Source organism: Ambystoma mexicanum, chromosome 6p (genome assembly GCF_040938575.1).
Source record: "Ambystoma mexicanum isolate Mex_15411 chromosome 6p, UKY_AmexF1_1, whole genome shotgun sequence".
NCBI lineage: Eukaryota > Metazoa > Chordata > Amphibia > Caudata > Ambystomatidae > Ambystoma > Ambystoma mexicanum.
This window is the reverse complement of record NC_090935.1, coordinates 1537928061-1537949123: the sequence shown is the minus strand read 5'-3', so window position 1 is coordinate 1537949123 and position 21063 is coordinate 1537928061. Positions and strand designations below refer to the sequence as shown.

The following is a 21063-nucleotide window of genomic DNA, read 5'->3' as shown; positions in this document are numbered from 1 at the left end:
GTACCTTGGACTGTATGCTTTATTCTTTTTTTTGTTTATTTCTCTGCCTCTTCCTCTGTCTGTTTATTCTGTATATCGTTTTTCTCTTCACTCTGTTTACTTTCATCGCATGTCTGTATATATTTGCATTCTCGGCTTTTACTCTCTTCCTCTGTCTCTTCACCTGGGTGTTCGTATGGAGGATTGACATGCCCGCTGCTGCTTTTAATTCCTTTTGAGGGTCAAATCCCTTCTTTTTATCCTCTATGTCTTGTTTCTTGGGAGGGAAACGAGGAGCTGAGGGTATTACATATCCCCCTTTATGCTAATTAACCGTCCACTTCCTATAGACTGGGTCTTCTTTCTCATTCTGGTACATTTTCCAAAGCTCTAATGCTGCCAATCTTTTCTCTACCATCTTTCCCTTATGTGTGGCATGTAAATATGTCACCAGATTATGTAATACCATATTTGACAACAAACCTTCTGGAGGTCAGGGCATAAATATTTTATTGGTTATGCCCTTAATCCATTCGGAAGGATACTGCCTAATTTTGGCTGTATATCTTGGTAATGTTCGGCATAAATGTGTGTGAGGTGTTTCTTCCATGATGACATGTCAATTCAGACTGCGAATACTTATCCAATTTTTTCCTCTTCCTTCTAAGGTTATTAAATATATAATTTTAATATATTTGAGCAGGCACCATCAATCGCCGCTCGTATTCCAGAAAATCAAAATATTTTCCCTACCTTTGTTTATCATTTTTGAAAAAATCTATTGCCACCATTCTTCTTGCTCCTTCGTCTACACTTTCCGTTAATTATTTTTATATCGTTCTTTGTTTTTTTGTATTTTTAAGCTGTCTTCTTTATTTATATTTTGGTTTCGTCTAATTCTTTGATTGACGTCAATCCTCTGTCCAAGAAAGTAATGAAATAATCATTAATTATTTATTTATGCTATAATTTTTTCATTCTTTGTAATTCGTTTTAAACACGTTATCCTTTATACAAACATATTATGCCTCTTACATATGTTCACTTTCAATATAACATATGTCTTCCTTTACTGTTTTAGTAAAGGTAACTCCTCTCTTTTTGTTACTCCCTATGGGAGTTTGATACACGCTCTTCTAATTGGCTCTGCCTTTAGGAATCCTTAATACTACTATATGGAGTTATAACATGGGACATTTCCGTCCCTCTCGGGCCCGTGAATTTGAGGTATTCTAATCTCTATTCCTTTTATAATCCCCAAAATCCAGTTACTCTTCATGTCTCTTAGATATACAACATAACACAATTACAGTCCTTCCCCCTCCATATTTTTACCAGCTGCAATGGTCTACTTGTATCCGTCACTCAGCTCAGGTCCCTCTGCATCGACTCTCCCACAATCGACCAGTTCACCTTTCATCCGAGGGGCACCTGCGTGGACCGGACAGGAATTTCGTATGTTGATCACGTGATTCTTTATACACTGCTCGCCACAGGTAGTTCTGCAATCGTCTGGTTCGTACTGGGAGCCGTCGAAAGTCCAGGACTCTGGGTTTGGGCGCTAGGTCGAGTAGACCAGAACCATCTGCACTGCTACCAAAATGTGCTCTAGCACCTTTTAGCATCTTTGTGCTAGATGGAATTACGAATAAAATGTCTCAGACCAAATAACCGGACATTCTCAAAGAAGATGGTAAAATACTGCTTTTATCTCAATGAAGGAAAGCAGGGTTAATCGTGATTCACCAAATCGATGTATGCAGGATCACAACACTTCTTGATTGTACTTAGTTTATATAATCCTAGATGCATCATCTATGATATCATCCTACGTGGCATATTGCAAAAACCTATCGCAGAGTGGGATTGGATTTGGGGAACATGTCTACATATAGAATGCATGAGTGTTAGTCTCTCATTGGTGGCCCCTTGTCTGTAGGACACGCCCTGAGCTACGTCTACATATGTAGTGTACTGATTACAACAGATAATATGGCAGCAGAATAATACTTTGCAGCATTGTATGTAAAAAAGCATGGCAAGCTTTTCTGATTGGTTAGCAACCCAAATCCAACCTTGGACATTTGGCTCGCTAGCAGCACATACATAGAAACGAAACCCAGGTGCTTTGAGATACATCAGCTCTCCCCTTGTTTTCCCAACTAGTGTACCCTCTCTTATCGGTAGGCCTCATGCAAGTGTCCTTTATTTGAAGATTGACCTTGCCAGTCTGCACTGTCTTGGAACATTCAAGGGAGTAAAGGCACACCATTATCTTAGTTTCAAGCCTAATGAATACCCCTCGTTTGCGAGCTCTTCATCTCGTGTTAAGAGACCATGAACGTGTTCATTTCAACAGTCTATTTAAAATATTTGATTCAATTATACTGGGTGCAGTTGCTCCTCTTGGCATTTATAGACTTACTCACTCTACCCCATATAAACTGTATACACTTTTAATTGTCAAATACTTGGCATCTGCAAATGTTCTTGTTCCTCCTAACATTGAGAAATATGTCCTTTGCACATGATCTGCTCGTTGGACTCCCTTGAAGCTTGACCTTCATCGCTCAAAATAGCATCCTTGGTACCAGGCCAATGTACTCCTCTTTTATGCAAAGGAAAAACAGCCTCTTCATCGTCTTTTTACTTCATGATCCTGGGCTCTTATTTTGAGGTAGCTGGGTTGATTGACATAACCCGTCGTCCATCTTTTTCTAATTATTGTCCTAAGCGTTGAATATGTGGTACGACGTCCTTTCATCGCCAGGCATTTCTACGCCTGCATTGTAAAAGTGTACAAAATAACGAGATAGTTAATTGAATTTCTTTGGGGGGTGGGGAAGGGCAGATAAGGGGTTGGGGATTTGGGTATAGTTAAAAATAGGTGGCTTGGGAGGAACACCCCAACATTTGATTAACGTTTGTTATTTTATACATGTTTAAAATGCAAGCATAGAAATGTCTGGCGATGAAAGGACATAGAACCGAATATGTACATCTTATAAGCAAGCTTCTGTATGTTCTGTATACCGTGCGTTGCAGCATATTTACAGTTATTGACAAATGAGTCACTTCATTCTTCTTTGTGTTTATGATTACTGTATCATTGGGTACATGTTTCTCTTAGTGCTCCAGTTACATCATTATCCTCAAGTATTTTCATATTGTTTCAGCATAGATTCTTATATCTTCTTTATGACATTATTTTGCTGCCATCAAACTTGGTTTTAACGTACATCCATTCTGTTTTTTGACAGCTCAGCAAAAGTCATCCTTCTTGGTAACATTCCTCCATTATATCAGCTTGTGGTTACACTCTAATGGTTGCCTGAGTGCATATTGTCTCTCATATACTCAACGTGGTACAGGAATATTGCAAGGATTCATGCACAGGTTCCCACTTGTGGTTCTTCGTTTGTCATTCTAATGAGATGGTGCTAAGGGGGCGGAGACCAGGGAGACGGTGTCCACCTGCTCCTCTACAAGCTTTAACCCAGAAATCTATATTTCGACGACCCATTGACCTGCCTATTTTAGAAACTCCTTTGTTCATGGACTACACCTCCCAGTATGCCCCCTGGTTTTAAAGGGAAAACCTGGATTGGACCCGGCAGGATCATCTATGGATCTTGGATGTGAGAAATCCCAGTTATCTTGTCACTAAATCCAATAGTGTCTCATCCAATCCAGTTTTTCCCTCCTGTAGAAGGGTGGAATTTGGTACCTGAGATTAAGATGCTAGAGAACCTTACCTATGTTCAAGTTATCCCAACATGAAAAACAAATCACACTGAGAAGGACCACCTTTCCCAAAATCCACACTCTTCTACAGAGGGGAAAAACTGAATTGGAGTAGAACAACACTCTTATGGACTGAGTGACAAGAAGACTGGGTAGGACCCCACAAAAATGCAGTCATGGGGAACTTGCACCCTCTCCTTTTTAATACCCACATTGAATGGGAGAAATGCAGCCCCCACCCAAGCAGTAACCAGATACCCAGTGAGAACTCCACTTCTTTCCCACACTTCTAGGACCCCTGGTGAGAGGAACGCTCATGTGTTTCCGAGTTGCAGGCCCAAAGATGAGTCCCTTGCAGCCTCTTCCGTCAGTGAAATAAGTGAGAGAAACACTAACATTAATCCATATGCAGGAGATACGGTTTTACGGCCTCCCTTCCCAGAAAGGAATGCACATCAAGTACCATAATATGTTATGTATGAGAGACCGCCAAAACAACCACTCGAGATCTCGAGTCACAGGCAGGGACAGAACAGCATCTGCAAACCATACACAGTGGAGAACATTCAGGAAAAAGTTCCAAGATGGTGACTGGCCTATTTGAAGACTTCCTCCAAGTTGCTGGACTACAGAGCATCACAGTCCCAGAGCATTCCCTGGAAGGTCAAGTGATCCCTCCAACTACTCACAGGACACTTATTAAATTGCCCCTACAAGGGCCAAATCCAAGACAGCAGTGGAAGGGAGTTTTTGAGTACCAAGCTGTTAAAGGTGGCGAGCAAACAGAAGAGACTCAAGAGAGTAGATCCTAGTGGTGGTTGAGAAGAAAGACTGAAGTCAAGTGGCTGAAGGAAGAGAGGATGATTTTTTTAAAGTGGAGGAAATTGTTAAAGAGGAAGTAGGGAAGGAAATCCGGAGGAGAGTGGAAGAGATGGACAAGACTAAACTGGTGGTGAGGCGGCATATCCAAAGGAGCAAGGAGGAGGTGGAGAGAAGTAGGTTGGAGACCTTTTTATCAGAAAGGAGTTGGAAGGATTTAAGAAGGAAGGCGGACAATGTAGCTAGAAAGGAGTGGAAAGACTTGGGAGGGTGCGGAGGAGGAACAGCCTAGTGGAAACCAACCTAAAATCTGGATAGCATGTTAAGGTGGGGTAAGGTCTGATCATGTGGCAAGGCATAGAGGAAACCTAGAAAGACGAGGAGAACAGCAGTGAAGAGGATGGAGAAGGAGGTGCAGGGGAGATCCCTTTATGCCTGGGACTGGTCCAAATCGTCAGAAGTAGATGAGGATGGGATGTCTGGGAGGAGAGCCAGGCAGAAGGGTCAGGGCAGTGTAGAGAGGAATGGAGCGAAACCAGAGAGAAAGTGAGCTGTCCTGTCACTTGGTGGTCACTCTGGGGAGGTTGTGCAGTCATCCACTCTGAAACAACCTTTCCCCAGGCCTAGTTTGCAAGTGAACAACAGGCCCTGGAGACAAGACTGGAAGCAGAGGACCCAAATCTACAGATGAAGAGACCATGAAGAGAAGTGAAGGGTGCTCAAACCACACCAGACTCTGTAACTGAGAATACATCCCAGGAAGTGGTCATTGGGTAGAGGATTATGCCCCCAGAGACTTTTGTTGAACACAAAGGCTTATTGGAGCACAGAGACATTATTGGTTTGAACTTCAAGGAGAAGGTATCTCATCATTGAGTTGCGTTTTCATAAGTTTGTACCATCCTGTACTGATCTCTAAACTTTATTGTGACCTATATCTCTGAGACTGCCCCATATTGATCGTAAGAATGTGCCCCGCACACCCATAAAGGCAATCCTGACCTAGGAGAAAATTTGGGTCAGAGAGCGAACATCTGCTTCCTCATCAGTGGACTAATGAGCCATTGCAGTTTGGGATACTTTTAAAGGCATTGGTACATTGCCCCTAAACTGTGGTCCACAGCCAGGGGCAATGTAAAGGCACACAATCACTGGGAGATGGAATCAAAAAGTTGACATTCTAAACCCTAAATCAAATAGAGGAAAATGGTATTAGGGGATCACTGTGAGTTCTGAACAAATAGGTTGACCGCATCTCCCTCAGGTTTTAAGGAAACCCTAATCTTCTTCTAACAACAATGCTCAGTCCAGCTGTTCCTGCCACTGTACGATGCCACCAGGAATGTTTGTGTTCCCTGAGAAGAAATATTGCATGGCGTTTAATGCTCTTGCATGGTGCATTTTATTCTGCGTACCCACTCAAGAGACCTTGGGTGGTGGCTGGTCAGAGAGGTCTTTGGGGTTTATCTTTTTGTGGTCATTCATTATTGCTCACATGAGTTTTTATTTGTCTTTTTGGGTGTTGAGCAAAGTTTAATTCGATCCATTTAGGGAGGTGGGAAAATGTGACTGTCTTGGTCCTTCCTAGGCTCTCTTCTGGAAAGTTGGGGAATCTACTTTTTATGATGTGGCTAACCTGACTGTACATAAATGATAATGTTTATTTAATGGTGGAGCACAGTATCTCTAAGAATGTAGCCTTCACCACCCCAAACTATTTTATTTTTGAACTAGTTTGTGACCACAAGTGATGGCACCATTCCCATTTTATCAAGTCATGCAGGGACTCAATTTTTGCATGTGTAATAGAATTGGCAGGGGAGGATGTTTAGTAGCAGCAGTGAGCTAAGGCTACCGTGTTTGTATTGTCTCAAATGGCATGGACTGCGAAACGATAGCTTCAGAAGAGGGCATTGCTTTACACTGTGCTACAGTAGCAAAAAGGGGACTGGGGGAACTAACCACAAACACATTCCCAGGTGCTGCTATAACATGTGTGATGCTGGAAATGCATCAGAGGAACAGGGCCTCTGAATCCTTATCCTTTATTCCTTTATCATGTATGTGCTGACTTGTTTTCCATGCAGGAGTTCATGTGGGACTCCTGTCGGTGCGGCTCTTCATGTATTTAGTTTGGTGAACAGACCCTTGGTATACCCTTATGGCACCCATGGGTGGGAGTACAACCGTGTACTCCTAGTGTATGTTGTTGGGCACCTGTGTGTGGCTCACACAGCAGGGTACGGGCTGGTGGCAGCTCCGTGCTGAATTGACAGGTGCCCTGAGCGTCCTCCATTTTGGGATGCCCAGGCCCGGTCATTGGAATCAGTGGATTCCTGATAGGAAACAAGATGGCCCCTGTGTCATGGTCACAGGACAAGGGCCACTATCTTTATCATATAAAGGGTCCTAATGGACCCAGTCCTGGCGCCTCTGGCTCCAGGCTCATGAGAAAGTGTGCTCTGCACACTTTGTGTCTGGGGCTCATGTTACTCCCTCCCCAGCAGACTCCCCACGTGCATCTAGGCCGGGCGTGGACATTGGGAAACATTCCTCTCTCCTGGAGTGATCACTTTCTCCTATCCACCCACCTCACCCTCCCTACCCCACAGGCAAAGCCACCCTCATCATTGCCACCCACCTTCTCGGTCATCCGACCCATGAAGCGCGTGTCAGTTGCGGCTTTCGCTGCCACCTTCTTGCCCCCCCCTCCCCCTTCGGCTGACTCCCACCCTGACACAGCCCTCTCCTTGCTCCACTCTGCTATATCTGATACTCTTGATATCCTTGACCCTGTCATGAAAATCCGCCTGAAGCCCAAAGCCAAATGCAACTCCTGGTATGATTCGGATCTCGTCACCCTAAAACGCAAGTGCAGGGTGGCAGAGAGGAAATGGCGTGCTTCATGTTCATCCTCTGACAAACTGGCCTGCCGCCTGCTCCAAAGGCAATACCGTCTCTCTGTTCTCACCAAGAAGAGAGCCCTTATCCAAGCCCGCATCTCTGCGGCATCTAACAACTCGGCTGAACTCTTTAAAATCTGCAAGGAGCTTGCCAACCCTGCTGCAGTCTCTACCTCTCCTGTCCCCTCCCAGGCCCTCTGCACTGCACTGGCCTCCCACTTCATCTCTAAAACTCAGGACATCCTGTCCTCACTCTCCTCCTATCACCTCCCCCCCTCTCTTCCCTGCTCTTCCTCTGGCCCTTCTGCAGCCACCCCTCCTCCCTCCTTCTCTGCCTTTCCCCTTTTTTCTGCTGACGAGGTTTCCAGACAAGTCCGATCTATGAAAGTCTCGTCTAAACAGATTCACCCCAGTTCCTCCAAAACTATCAAGGACCACATCGACTCCCTGGCTCCTGCCCTGGCTGACTTTTGCAACCACTCTTTCGCCTCTGGAGTCTTCCCATCCCCCCTGAAGCACTCCCTTGTGCACCCTCTCCTTAAGAAACCCTCTGCCGACCCCTCCTGTCCGGCTAACTATTGCCCAATCTCCATCACTCCCTTCCTGAGCAAGCTCCTGGAGAAACTGGCTATCTCCCAGCTTAACCTCCATGCTGAAGCTGTTGATAGTCTCCATGACCATCAATCTGGCTTCAGAGCGGCCAGAAGCACGGAAACTGCTCTCCTGAACATCCGTGAGGACCTGCTCTTGAACCTCGACTCCAACACTCCGTGTGTTCTCATTCTGCTCGATCTCTCTTCTGCCTTTGACACTGTCAACCATGCCATCCTGCTCAACAGTCTCCGTGATAACCTGGGTATCACTGGTCAGGCTCTGGCGTGGCTGACCTCTTTCCTTTCCAATCGACCCTCCCAGGTCCAACTTGGGTCCTTCCTCTCTGACATCTTTTTCTCCACCTGTGGCGTTCCCCAGGGATCTAATCTCTCTCCCTGGCTGTTCAACCAGTATCTGGCACTCCTTGCCCACCGCATCGCCGCCCTCTGCCCCAACTTTCAGTGCTATGCGGACGATACCCAGCTCATTTTCAGGCTACCCTCGGCCTCCTCCTCTCCCTCCCTCATCTCTGACTGTCTGTCTGCTATCCAGGAATGGTGTGCTGCCAATGACCTCTGCCTTAATGCTAGTAAGACTGAGATCCTACTCATCGGCACACCCACTCCCTCCTTCCCTGCAGCTCTCTGGCCGGCCTCTCTTGGCCCTCTTCCTGGTCCTACCTGCAAGGCAAAAAACCTTGGGGTCATCTTCGACTTCACACTCTCCTTCTCTCCTCATATATCTGACGTCTCTAAGAAGTCACATTACCAGCTGCACCTCCTCAGAGGTATTCTTCCCTTCCTCTCCTTCCCCCAGAAGCTCACTGTCTCCCGAGCCCTGGTTCTCTCGAAGCTGGACTACTGTAACAGCCTCTATCTTAATCTGCCTGCCCCCACTCTCCGCCCTCTGCAACTCATCCAGAACAGAACTGCAAGACTTGTCCTTGGCCTCAAGCCCAGGGACCGTATCTCTCCAGGACTGAAATCTCTACACTGGCTCCCAGTGGCTGCGAGGATTAAGTTCAAAACCCTCTGCATTGTCCACAAGGCCTTCTGGGGCCTGGGGCCTAAATACCTTCAACTCTCTCTTCCTAAATATCTTCCTTCCCGAGCCCTACGCTCATCCGTCTCCAACTCCCTCAGGGTCAGCTGCTTCTCGAAGCAAGGAGCTGGGGGTAGATCTCTCTCCGTGGCAGGAGCCTCCCTCTGGTACAGCCTTCCTGTCTCTTGGAAACTTGAGGAGAACCATCTCCGGTTCCGGAAGCACCTCAAAACCTTCCTCTTCACTTCTGCTTTCTCTCTCCCTCTCCCCTGCTAAATTCTTCACCATAACTGCACTGATTCTGCAACTGGGCCACTCTCACCGACCTCGGTCCTGGGCCCAGTCACTCTTCACTTGCACTGCCTCCCTAGCAACCCCTGCACTGCGGGACTGTCTCTGTATCACTACAGCCCCCCCCAGCACTTGTCTGCACTTACCTTGCACTTGCCACCAGCTGGCCCTATTTATTTATTATTTTATTTCTATTCTACTATTTGTACTGCACTCCCCCCCCTTCCCCTTGCACTTTTTCCCTTCCCCCTACCCCTGCACTTGCGCGGTCTGAATGACACCTGGCCTAGTAGGATCGTTGTCTGTCTTCCCCTGGTTCCCCCCTCCCTGCCTCGTCGCGCCTTGAAACACTTGTGTATAGGCGCGTTACAAATGCCTTATATCATATCATATCATACCTGACTCTGACACTTCACTTTCAGTGCGCACCTTACCTGCTTCCAGCAATACCATCGCTCAAAGCGCAACTTACCTGACTCCAGCAACATCATCGCCGGAAGCGCATCTTACCTGTCTCCTGCAATCTCATCGCCTGCAGCGCATCGCATCTTACCTGATTCCCATTGTCATCGGAGTCGAGGCGCATCCTCACCAGTTCCGGACTCCCAGCTACGTGGGAGCTCTTCTTCTCGCCCAGCATCCTCTCGGATCCATCCATCCAGTAATCGCTGGCAGGTCTTCAGATAGCCACCTCCCGCTCGACGCCGCCAGGCTATCCCTGCAAGAGAAAAGGACACACAAGGTCAGAGACTGCATATATATCTTATGCTTGGTCGCGCAACACATAAGCCTTGCGCTCGACCTTGAAACCCAACTTATCTTCTATTTGGGAACCTCATAATCCCCTCTGGCACCCATTTGGACTCGCTCCAGCTGGCCTGGGCTGCCACGCACACGGAGAGACCAATGGAGTGTAACACCCTGTGGCCTCTTGCTTTCTATCACCTGTTACCTTACTTTTCCCGAAGTCCCGGGAAGCCCTGACTCTGTCCCTTCCCCCTGACCGGCTGTTGGGTGGAAGTTCCCTATATGGTGTTGTGGGGAAGACAAGGCCAGACTGGCTGGAGCCTTCCCAATTACTGTATGTTGTGGGTACGCCCGTGGGGTGGGACCTTGGTGAATGGAGTGTGTAACGAATACGCATTCTGTGTTATGGGTGTCTAGTATCTGGTGTTTGACACAATGACTGAGACAGCTCTGCCCGAAACTGGTATGAATGCAGTGTGTAATGCTGAATGGCAGAGTGCTTTTCAGAATACACATTCTGTGTTGTGAGTGTCTGGGTGGAGAAGAATGGCCTGAATGCACTGTGCGCCTGATTGGCTGACTGACTGCCTGAATGGCCTGAATGCACTGTGCGCATGATTGGCTGACTGACTGCCTGAATGCCCTTCTGAGTGATTGGTTGCCTGAGTGTGACCCAGCAGAGTGAATGGGAGATCAACAGTATATCTGGGGGCCTCTCACTGCTAGAAATCGTCAGAAGCTGAAGTTAAAACTGACACTAAACTTTGAAGCCCACTGGAAGAAGAAAAACTGCTGCTGCTGTCCTTCGCTTATCTGAAAGGCTGCTGTACCTTCAAGGAACTGATCCAAGAGAGGACCTGGCTAGGGGACCTCTCTATGAGCTACGAGGAACCATTGTGCACCAGCTGATCTTTGCCAAAGCTCCCTGGTAGACAGACCTACGAAAGGCTGCTGACAGGAGAAGGGGACCGCCGAGGAGAACGAAGAGAAGCACCGGACAGCCATCCAACGTTACGACCGCCGTCGCCGACTGGAGCCGCTGTGCTCCCTTTGCCTAAGAACATTTGATCCAAGGACTCCCTTGTTCATCCTTGTCGACCACTTTCGTCCTGCTGGAGAAAGTCATGGTCGTCGATGACTGAGGAGAATCAGCCGGTGGCTTTCCCGCCACCCGAAGACCTCAGAGATGCTGACAAAGCTACTGAAGGCAGCCGTGGTCACGTCCCGTTCGCGGACGCCAGATGCCGACGACCCGACGCCCTTGCTGGGCCAAAGTTCTTCACTGACTCTTTGCAGCAGCAAACCATCGTCGTTGAGGTGCACCGCACGCCTCCCCTGTTGCAGGACATTTTCAACCGATCGTCAACGAGCACCGCAAGGACCAAAGCTGCTGCCTCAACAACAACGTTCACCTTTTCTTCATCTCAGATGTTCGACGACCCGTGGATCCTGCCTGAAAGGGAGTGCATTCAAGAAGGGCCAGTCGATTCCGAGATGACGAACTCTCCAACACAAGGTACATTTGGGTTGCAGAACTATAGAAGAAGATAAGACTTTAATAGACAATACATGGACTGGGCTTATAGTGAATCTTCATTTACAAGTTGCCCCGGTGGGGAGGATCCTCATTCGGAACTGTGCCTAGTGGTAGGGGCTCAGTATTCTGCCTGTTGTCTAACCAACTTGTCTTCTTCCTCCTAAGTCTATGGTTGATACCGTTTTGCTGTGTTGATTCATATTCTATTTGAATTAGTACAGTTGATGCATTTTAATGCAATCCGAGTAATCGTGGTACCATCTAGAACTGTAAATATTTACTATTTTAGAATTGTCGGAACACAAAGTGTATTATCATGATTGTGAATATAACCTCGATTCTTAGTTATGTAAAGAATGTTTTGTAACTAATACAGTGCGTGGGCATTCCTTTGTGGGTGCTGGAGGCCTACACTGTACTTAAGAACCAGCCTGCATCACCTCCTGAGAAGCTAGGCCTTGATTGCTCGTCCATTGCTACCGTAATAGAGAATCTTGGCTGAGGTCCTCTGTGCCTCTCCTCTACCATATAGAGAACAGGAGTACAGACACCCCCTCCGGTCTTTACAACATGTAAGAGTAGATGATTCTATACGCTGGTGCTGCCATCGTCTGCCAGTTACAGCCTCCCATGCCAAGTTACCGTAGATTTCTTCGAATACCATTTCACCTAATGAGATTTTACTGAATTTATTTCACCGAAAATGGTTGGGGAAATGGCATATATGTAATGCATAATAAGTGGAGTGTGGAGTAAGTTAGGTGAGGGAGGCTGCAGGAGGGCCTCCCCCATATTAGAAAAAGTAAAAAGTAGATTTCGTTTTTCTGTGAATGTATTTGGTCAAATCTCCATTAGGTGAAATATTTTTGAAGAAATCACATGCATCCTCCATGCCAGGTATAGTCATAATATGCAAGGTTCACCCTGTTAGATCCAGGTGCTGCTATCATATGCCACATACAGCTTCAAAATCTCCAATAACCACATTCAGTGTCTCGCATCTATAGTAGCAACCCCATTTGCAATGTGCACTCGTATCTGCGTGCAGGCGCTGCCGTCCTATGCCAAGTGTAGTCTAAAGTACACTGGCAACACCATTTGGAGTCAGTTAATGCCTTGCCCAGTATAGTCCTCATATGTAATGTACAGCCATTCCTTTTCAGTAGATGCCAATCGGCCCTGTCTGAGCCCCATCCACAAATTCCTAGCCTAACCTGCACTCAAAGGTCCCCTTGGTGGCTCCAGCAACAGCATCCCAGATGCTTCTTCTTCCACTTTTTACTCCTCTTCCCGCTTTCACTGCGCTGGTAAATTCCTGCTGATGTGATGAGGTTGAGAACAGTTCCCACCCCTTGTCCAACTCTTAGCCTCTCAGCGGGCAGCAAGAAGTTGAGGACGGGTTGTGGGTGTTAAGGGATGGGAACTCCAGAGTAAAAATTACTCTTTTGAAGCTGTTTGTATGGATAATGCCACAAAGAGAGAGAAAGCAATCTCGAAAGTAATTATTGCAAGTGCAGCGCCGTTGGTATCGAGAGTTAGTAGGGGGACCAACTGGTGTGTCTGGGGACCTTTAAATGATGTCAAAGGGATGCAGGATCACAGTTCAGTGGAGATTCATCTGCTGTTTCCTGATTGCTAACACAGCGCTGATGATTCGCAGCAAGTCAGGTGGTAGGAGGGGTCGCCAACAGATGTAGCAGCCGATCTATGTATGAGCAGCCATGGGATTTGTGAGGTTAGTGAGAGAAAAGCACACAAATTACCACAGTATCTATTCTCTTAAAATAGTCCACTGTATATAATCCTGTCCACCCTCTCTTCCTCTACCTCCTCATCTACCACTCCTGGCTCGTCTGAGGCCATATCTCCTCCTTCTTTCTCCTCCTTTCCCCTATTCACCCCTGACGATGTTTCCAGACAAGTCTGATCTATGAAAGTCTTGTCAAAGCAGGTTTTCCCCTACTCACCCATAGCCATCAAGGACCACATAAAACGCCCTTGCTCCAGCCTCAGCGGATTTCTGCAATCACTTCTTTGCCACTGGAACTTTCCCCTCCCCTTAAGAACTCTCTTGTGCGCCCCCTTTTAAAGAAGCCCTAGGCCGATCATTCCTCTCAGGATAACTATCACCCGATCGCCATCACTCCTTTCCAGGGCAAACCCTTGGAGCCATCTCCCAGCTTAATCTACATACTGAATCTGTTGATTGCCTCCATCACCAGTCTGCCTTTAGAGCTGCCAGAAGTGCAGAAACTGCTCTCCTGATCACCCGTGAGGACTTCCTCTTCAATCTTGACTCTAATCTCCCTTCTATACTCCTTCTCCTCAATCTATCCTCTGCTTATGACAAGGCCATCCATGCCATCCTGCTCAGTCACCTCTGCAACAACCTTGGTATTACTGATCAGGCCCTGGCCTAGTTAACCTCCTTTATCACTGACCAACCCTCTCGGGTCCAACTGGGGTCTTTCCTCTCTTCAATCTCTCTCTCTGCTACTTTCTGCTCCAATTTTCAATGTTATGCAGATGACACTCAGCTCTCTTTCAGGCTCCCCTCAGCCACTTCTGCTTCTTCTCTCATACCAGACTGTCTGGCTGCAATTCAGGAATGGTGTGCCACCAATGATCTCTGGATTAATGCCAGTAAGACTGAAATCCTCCTCATTGGGACACCTGCTCCGTCATTTCCTCTCTCTCTCTGGCCACCAACTTTGGGCCCTCTTCCTGCTCCTTCCTGTGAGGCTAAGAACCTTGGTGTCATCTTCGACTCAACCCTCTCCTTTTCTCCTCGCATCTATGATGTCTCTAAGAAGTCAAAATATCATCTGCACCTCCTCAGAGGTATTCTTGCTTTTCTCACTTCCCCCAGAAGCTCACTTTCTCCAGAGCTCTGGTCCTTTCTAGACTAGACTATTGCAAACATCTCTTTCTAAATCTTTCAGCCTCCACTCTTCGACCTTTACAACTTATCCAGAACAGGACTGCAAGACTTGTCCTTGGCCTTGAACCCACAGATTGTATCTCGCCATCTCTGAAATCTCTCCACTGGCAGATCTATCTCTGCGGTTGGGGACTCTCTCTGGAACAGCCTCCCTGTCTCTCTCAAACTTGAGCAGAACCAACTCCAGTTCCAGCAGCAACTCAAGACCTTTGCGCTTCCACTTTCTCTATTCCTCTCCCCTACTGATACACCTGACAGCTCCATGCACTGGTCACCTGATCACCCTCTGAGGTCCGGCACAGGCTCCTGCATGTTCAGTTGCCCTTGCACTGCCTTTGGGCTCCCCAGCACTTAAGGGTCTCTATCTGCAACCCTACAGTCTGTTCTCTCTGCACTTATGAGCCACCCCCTAGTTGCACTTGTGAATTAACTGCACTTGCCCTCCCCCTTGCACTTCTCCCCTTCCCTCTTCCCCGTACTTGCGCAATCTGAATGGCACAAGGCCCAGTAAGATTGTTATTTTGTCCTCCCTTTGTTTCCCCCTCCTTATCTTGTGGCACCTAGACACACTTGTGTACAGGCGAGTTATAAATGCCACATCATATCATATCCTATATAGTCCACTGGCCTGTGTACTGATGTTTCAAGTGAAGATGAGGTATTTAAGACAAATGATTAACAAGGCACTGAAAAGACATTGATTTTGAAAGATTGATATATATGCAGGTTTTTCAGCATCAAAGGGTATTTGGTAAGTGAGTGGAGCCGGCTCTGGGCAGCGAGACTGAGCTTAATAGCCGGTATGGAAGGGGCAAGTTGTCTGATTCCCAAATATGGAATATGACCGAATAGCCAGACTCGCAGGCACAGCATTCTGTTCACCTACCGTGGATGAAACCCCAGCCAGGCTGTTCACATTGCATTTGGACGAAGAGATTGTATCTAAAATGCCAAATGCACGTTTAGTGCACATTCGGCATATTAGATAAGATCTAAAGCCCATAATAGAGAAAAGGGTTGCAGGGGTGTCCCCCACACAAGTTCGGTATTATGGGCTGCAGAGGTGTCCACTGCATACATTATAGGCATTGCGGAGACAAACGGGCAAAATCCCAAAAGTCCGAATTACAAAATTCAGGCTATTGGACTTCGTGATTTTGTAATTCGATCTTTTGGGATACAATATTATAACGTACATCCATTCACATCAGCAGGCCTGTCTGTGTGGACAGTGTATGATGAATAGAGAGCAGCGATGAGTGTGTCCGAGTTGCTTGTTATGCAAAGGTGTCTTTTGAGCTTTGGGTTTGTGATACCATGTCCAGGTTTCACCTAATGCACTTCCTAGTGGTATTTGGTAATCTGGACATCTGGAAAAATATGTGTGAGCTACCAGAGTCGTCATTGGGAGAGACTTTAATTTGTGTTTAATGTTGATGTTAAATCTTTGTGTGGTCTAGTCTACATTGAACCCTGACTCTAAGAACCCTTCACTGGACTCCAGAGACCCTACCTGCATTTTTCCCTGCATCCTAAATTCTGTGGAACTGTATCCTGTAAAATTGGGCACAAGGCCGCTTGCCAATTTAGGGCTGGACAATTTTAGCTATGGATCATCTCTGTGGACCTTTTTGTCTATGTTACTTGTCTATCCATTCCTTTGCAGGAGTATTTGATTTGTAGGGTGCATTTGAACAAAGTGAATGTATTTATGTATTTAGTTTGATAGTATTGTTTATTAAGTCTACCTGCTTGTATTCATTATTCTATAGTGTGTTTTGGCCATAATTAATTAACTGTATTTTTATACATGCTGTCCAAGTGCAATTTGTGATGCCCATTGTGTGACCTCATTGTGGACCCTTTACAAGCTCACCACCTCTGAAGAACTTAGCCTAGACCGCCTGTCACTGCTACCTAAACTGGGTTGGCTACACCTTCCCAGAGTTGTCCCTGTCACAATATAGGTTGACCTTCTATACATCTGTCCACCAAGCCAGAGTATAGAAAATCAGTCCTAACAGTAGCCAAGTTTATCCATGGGGCTTGTAAGGTTTCAGGAGTAACGGTGGTCCTAAGGGAAAGTATGAATCTATGCATTATTTCAAGTTGTGCAAGAATATGTGGTAGATTTGACTAATCCATGGGCTGCAAGTAATCCTCTCCCAATTGGAATCTGTTATTCTAACTGTACTGATCACACTTTATCTCCGTTATGTTTAAATGTTGTACAATGCCACTCGCTGTGTTGATGACATTTATATTGTTTTCAACTGTATCTTGTTGACATATTTTTTAATGCTTTTATTCGTTCTAAAATTGTCTATATCGATTGATGAATTGGTTGTATTTTATATGCTGAATTGTCTTTGATCTTAATGGCTTTGTGCGGAGGAAGGAAATAAAGAAAGATAGTTCTTGCCTAGTGACAAGAGGCTTTTGTTTTATTCTGTTTTGTTGCCCCCTCACACCTCCTTTGGAGTTGAATTGTACTTTCAGAGATGTATCCTAGGGCTTGGGCGGGGCAACTGTTGCCCCTGGTATAACTCTCTAGTATTGACAAAGGATTGGCAAATAGGAAATTGCCATGTGATGGTGCTATAAACAATCCACTTATACCATCGAGTTTAAATATATGGGTGTTTCAGTGAAAAATTAGGCTGAGCTGCACAGTTGTCCTGTATTGAAAGCTTGTGACTGTAGCGTGACTTGCCACAGACTTCAAAATCAATTTCCACTTTCCCTATGCCTTTCGTTTATGGAAACAAAGTGCAATAAGCAAGAAAAATAATCACTTTTCTTTCTGCTAGAATGTTTGATTATACAATGTTGGAAAAATCATACATGTTCCGATGCATGTTTGGTTCTGCAAAGATGAGCACTTCCTCGTGGCAAATCTGTGTAAAACCGAAGCCTTCTTAGAAAAACAATCTCCAATAGAGTTGTGGAGTTCAATGAGAATTTGTCATGTTCACGTGACTCATACATACAGGGTTCTCAAGGGAATCATTACAGTTTAAAACACATATTGCTGCTTGGGTAATTATTTCAGGCCTTGAATAATCCCATTAAAATTAGGCTAACAGAAGGACAAATTATTGTTGCACTCAGTGCTCCAGGTGAGAGTTTGAAATGGGGGAGTATTTTACTCCCTGTTTTTGAAATTTGGGAGTAAAATTATTTTTTTTCAGGAGTCCAGTCAGTCCCCAATGGGAGTATCTAACATTGACCACAAGGTCCACTCATCGTAGGGCTGGACCTCTGAAGTTAGGATTCTTACTTCTGAAGCTTGTCTATGCTCATAAGATTATTCAACGTGTTCCTTGACAGGCATTGGGGGAGTTATTAACTTTATCCCATTGACACTAGTGATTATATATATATTTATTACATAGTGGGTTGCTTGTGTGGTATTTTACTTATACTTTTCGTTTTTCATCTGTGCTGATCCTTGGGGGCCAAATAAATAGTATGTTTTGTATACTTCTAATGGTAATTCTTTGTGTTTCCATGTGTGTGCTCATTGAAGACCTCTAATCACCATCACTCCTCCTGAGACATAGCCTTGACTGCTCTCCAAGCTACCTTGAATTGGTCTGGCTAGCTTCCCAGAAGTGTCCCCTGTTTCACTAACAAGGGTGGCCTCCTAAACCTCTGTTCACCAGAGCAGAGTTTAGAACTCAATTCTAACAGGTAGGAACGGTTGGAGAACGAGAGGTGCATGTTAGTTAATCAGTCACTATAAATAGCTGATAGCTGAATATTCATAGTTGGCATACAGCAGCAATAAGCATAAGTGCCAACAGGTTTGGAGAAAATAATTCAGATTTGAGTATAGCCGCCTTGCATTGAGTTAAGTCAAAGGTTAGACCAGTGTGTGCTCATCAAGCAGCATTGACAAAAAACAAAAGGATGATAAACTCGAGTTACAGTCAACATGTTTATGGGTAAATTGCAGAGTCCTTTGAAGGCTTATTTAAATAGGTAGGTTTTTAGGCCCTTTATGTATTTTGAGGTATTAGATTCCAGTCTGAAATCTGTTGGTAGTTTGCTCCAGATTTGAGACCTTTTAGTATTTAGGTGATTGTGCATGATTTAAGAGTCATGTTATTGCTGGTCGGTGTTGGGTTTTTCCACTGTATGAATTTGTTGATGCTCGACTTTCGATCAGCAGGGTCACCTCTCCCTCTACTTCAACCAGAGAACCATGAATACGGTAATCAAACTACAGGGTTTTAAGGCTACAATTCATGTGGCTTTATTAGTTGAAGCTGGTGTTTGTTTTTTTATTTTCTAATTTGTTTTTATATCAAATCGTCTCGTCATTAATTACTAAAATCGAAACAGAAGAAGGATACAGAAAAAAAATCAAAAGATTGCATATATGATAAAGGCACGTATGATAGGGTTTCCCATGTTTTAACACGAATATTACAGTTTGTAAACGGTATTGGAATGCATCATTAGGAAATGGCTTTTAAATGGTTACAGTACAAATTCTGTCCACAGTACAAATTCTGTCCACAAATTAACTATTGCTAATATGATTACAAATATAGAACCCCCTCATTAGGAAACGTCTGGCCTAGTCTAGGCTGTTGTGTTCATAAAAAGACAGGCACTTCTGTCTAACAACATTTATGCTTCAAAAGATACAACACAAATGGCCCACCTCAAAGTCACATAATCTGCATATCATTTCTGATTTTGGTATGTTCTCCCATGTGCCACAGACCACTTTACTTTTCAGATAAGTACAGGGAAACTTTTTCTTAGTCTCTCTTATCCGAAGCCCTATATATAGCTCTGCAGCACCAGGGACTTGCTGGGGTTCTTTACACATTCCTCTGCGCATTGTTTTCTCAGCCGTCTAGCTTTGGCAAGTTGATGCTGTCTATTTTTCTGTGTGGAGCTAGTAAAGGAGTGTTAAACATCCCTAACATCCCTTTTTGTGCATCCCTGTGGCTGTCAGGAATTATTGGCATCCACTAAAGAGAGTAGGTACAGATATTCAATTCTGCGCTACAATTTCCCGTCACCTCTTGTTACGTTAATATGCTTTCATGCTGGAACAAATCACCATCCTTACAGTTTCTGAGCACCAAGACTTATCCGTGGATGTGTTAGGACACCCTAGAACTGAACACCCCCACAAGCATGATGATGGCTTTACTGTAATTAATAGAACGATCATTGTCCTCGCAATACTTTTCTTAGGCCTGCCCCAGGCAAACTCACCAGTGTATTTTCCGGCATGGCGTGTCCTTTCTATAAGGCATGGTGGGTTTAGAAGGAGCACACTGTGAGGCGGAAAAGTCAGATCCTCTGCTATCTGTGAAATCTAAAGCTCGAGAAAGAGGGACCAGCGTGCAGCCATGCATTATGCAACTAGAGGTCCGAATCTTTTTGGTAATTTAGCCCTCTCAGATCAACCTTTTAGACCCCAGGTATCTGACTACTCTTTATCGGATGAAGTTGGAGGATGCCCCATTCTAGCAACATCCCCCACACAGCCTGGTTCACTCTGTTGAACGAGTTGTTAAAGGCTACACAAGCAGGGATGTCATTTCACCAAAAAGCCAGGGGTAGCGGAAGTGACATCACTTGACCTTTGCGCTCTGATAAAATCACATGAAATGATGTAATTTGACCCCCCCAACCTCGAAGTGGCATCACAGGAAGCGATGGAACACGACCTGTCACCCCTTGACAAAACAGGAAGGGACACCACATATTGTTCCTAAGTACACTACAAAAAATGTGGTTGTGATATCACTAATGTTATATACATTTCATTCAAGAATGGATCACGATATGTATCGTTAATATCAGTGTGTATACGACCATATTACCAAATTACTGTGAATGCAAGCAGACGATCAAGGCCAAATGATAATGATATGTTATTATAAAGCACTTACGCTTAAGCGCTTTATATAGATCAAATATACGTACGATATCACCCAATCTGTGTTGGTACTGATTTATCGACCTTAGAAGGGTGAAAGGCTGAGTTGAGGTGTTTAAGAACAGGCTAAATCAGTGACTCACCACCTGAAGTGTCCCTGGAAATAAACCTTTATGAGTCTAGCAATTATTTGACAGAATTCCAGAAAGACAAATTATGTGTTATTCCTATTCTTTCTTATTTAGCGTCACTGCTCAAAGTGATACACTAGTGGAACCCCCCCTTTTTTTTTTAAGAGGCCTGCCCAAGAAAGTCAGCCACTCCAAAAATATAGAGCCACATGACACTGGCCACAGCCCAGGAGCTTACATTAAAAAAATATATATATATTTTTTCTAGGGGTAACAGAAACGGTGTTCGGCTTGCTTCAGTTCTTTGCATGCCATTTCAACATGCAGAATGATGCGAAGCTGGCATCGTGTTTTGGGGGATATTTGATTTCTCAAATTGCTCAGCCAGGATAGATGGTGGACTCATGAAAGATGCTTGGAGTTGATAA

General features: G+C 45.2%; 1 protein-coding gene across 8 annotated transcripts in view; it reads left to right on the top strand.

The window, feature by feature from the left end:
* HOPX (HOP homeobox) overlaps positions 1–21063 on the top strand; it is a 282218-nt gene that overhangs the window by 10631 nt on the left and 250524 nt on the right. Inside the window, exon 2 of one of the 8 annotated variants that reach the window (XM_069626417.1) lies at positions 9794–10113. The exons of the other annotated variants lie outside the window; for them this stretch is intronic. The gene's annotated coding sequence lies outside the window, so the exon portion shown is untranslated. The remainder of the gene's footprint in view (positions 1–9793; positions 10114–21063) is intronic. 8 annotated transcript variants of the gene reach the window in all.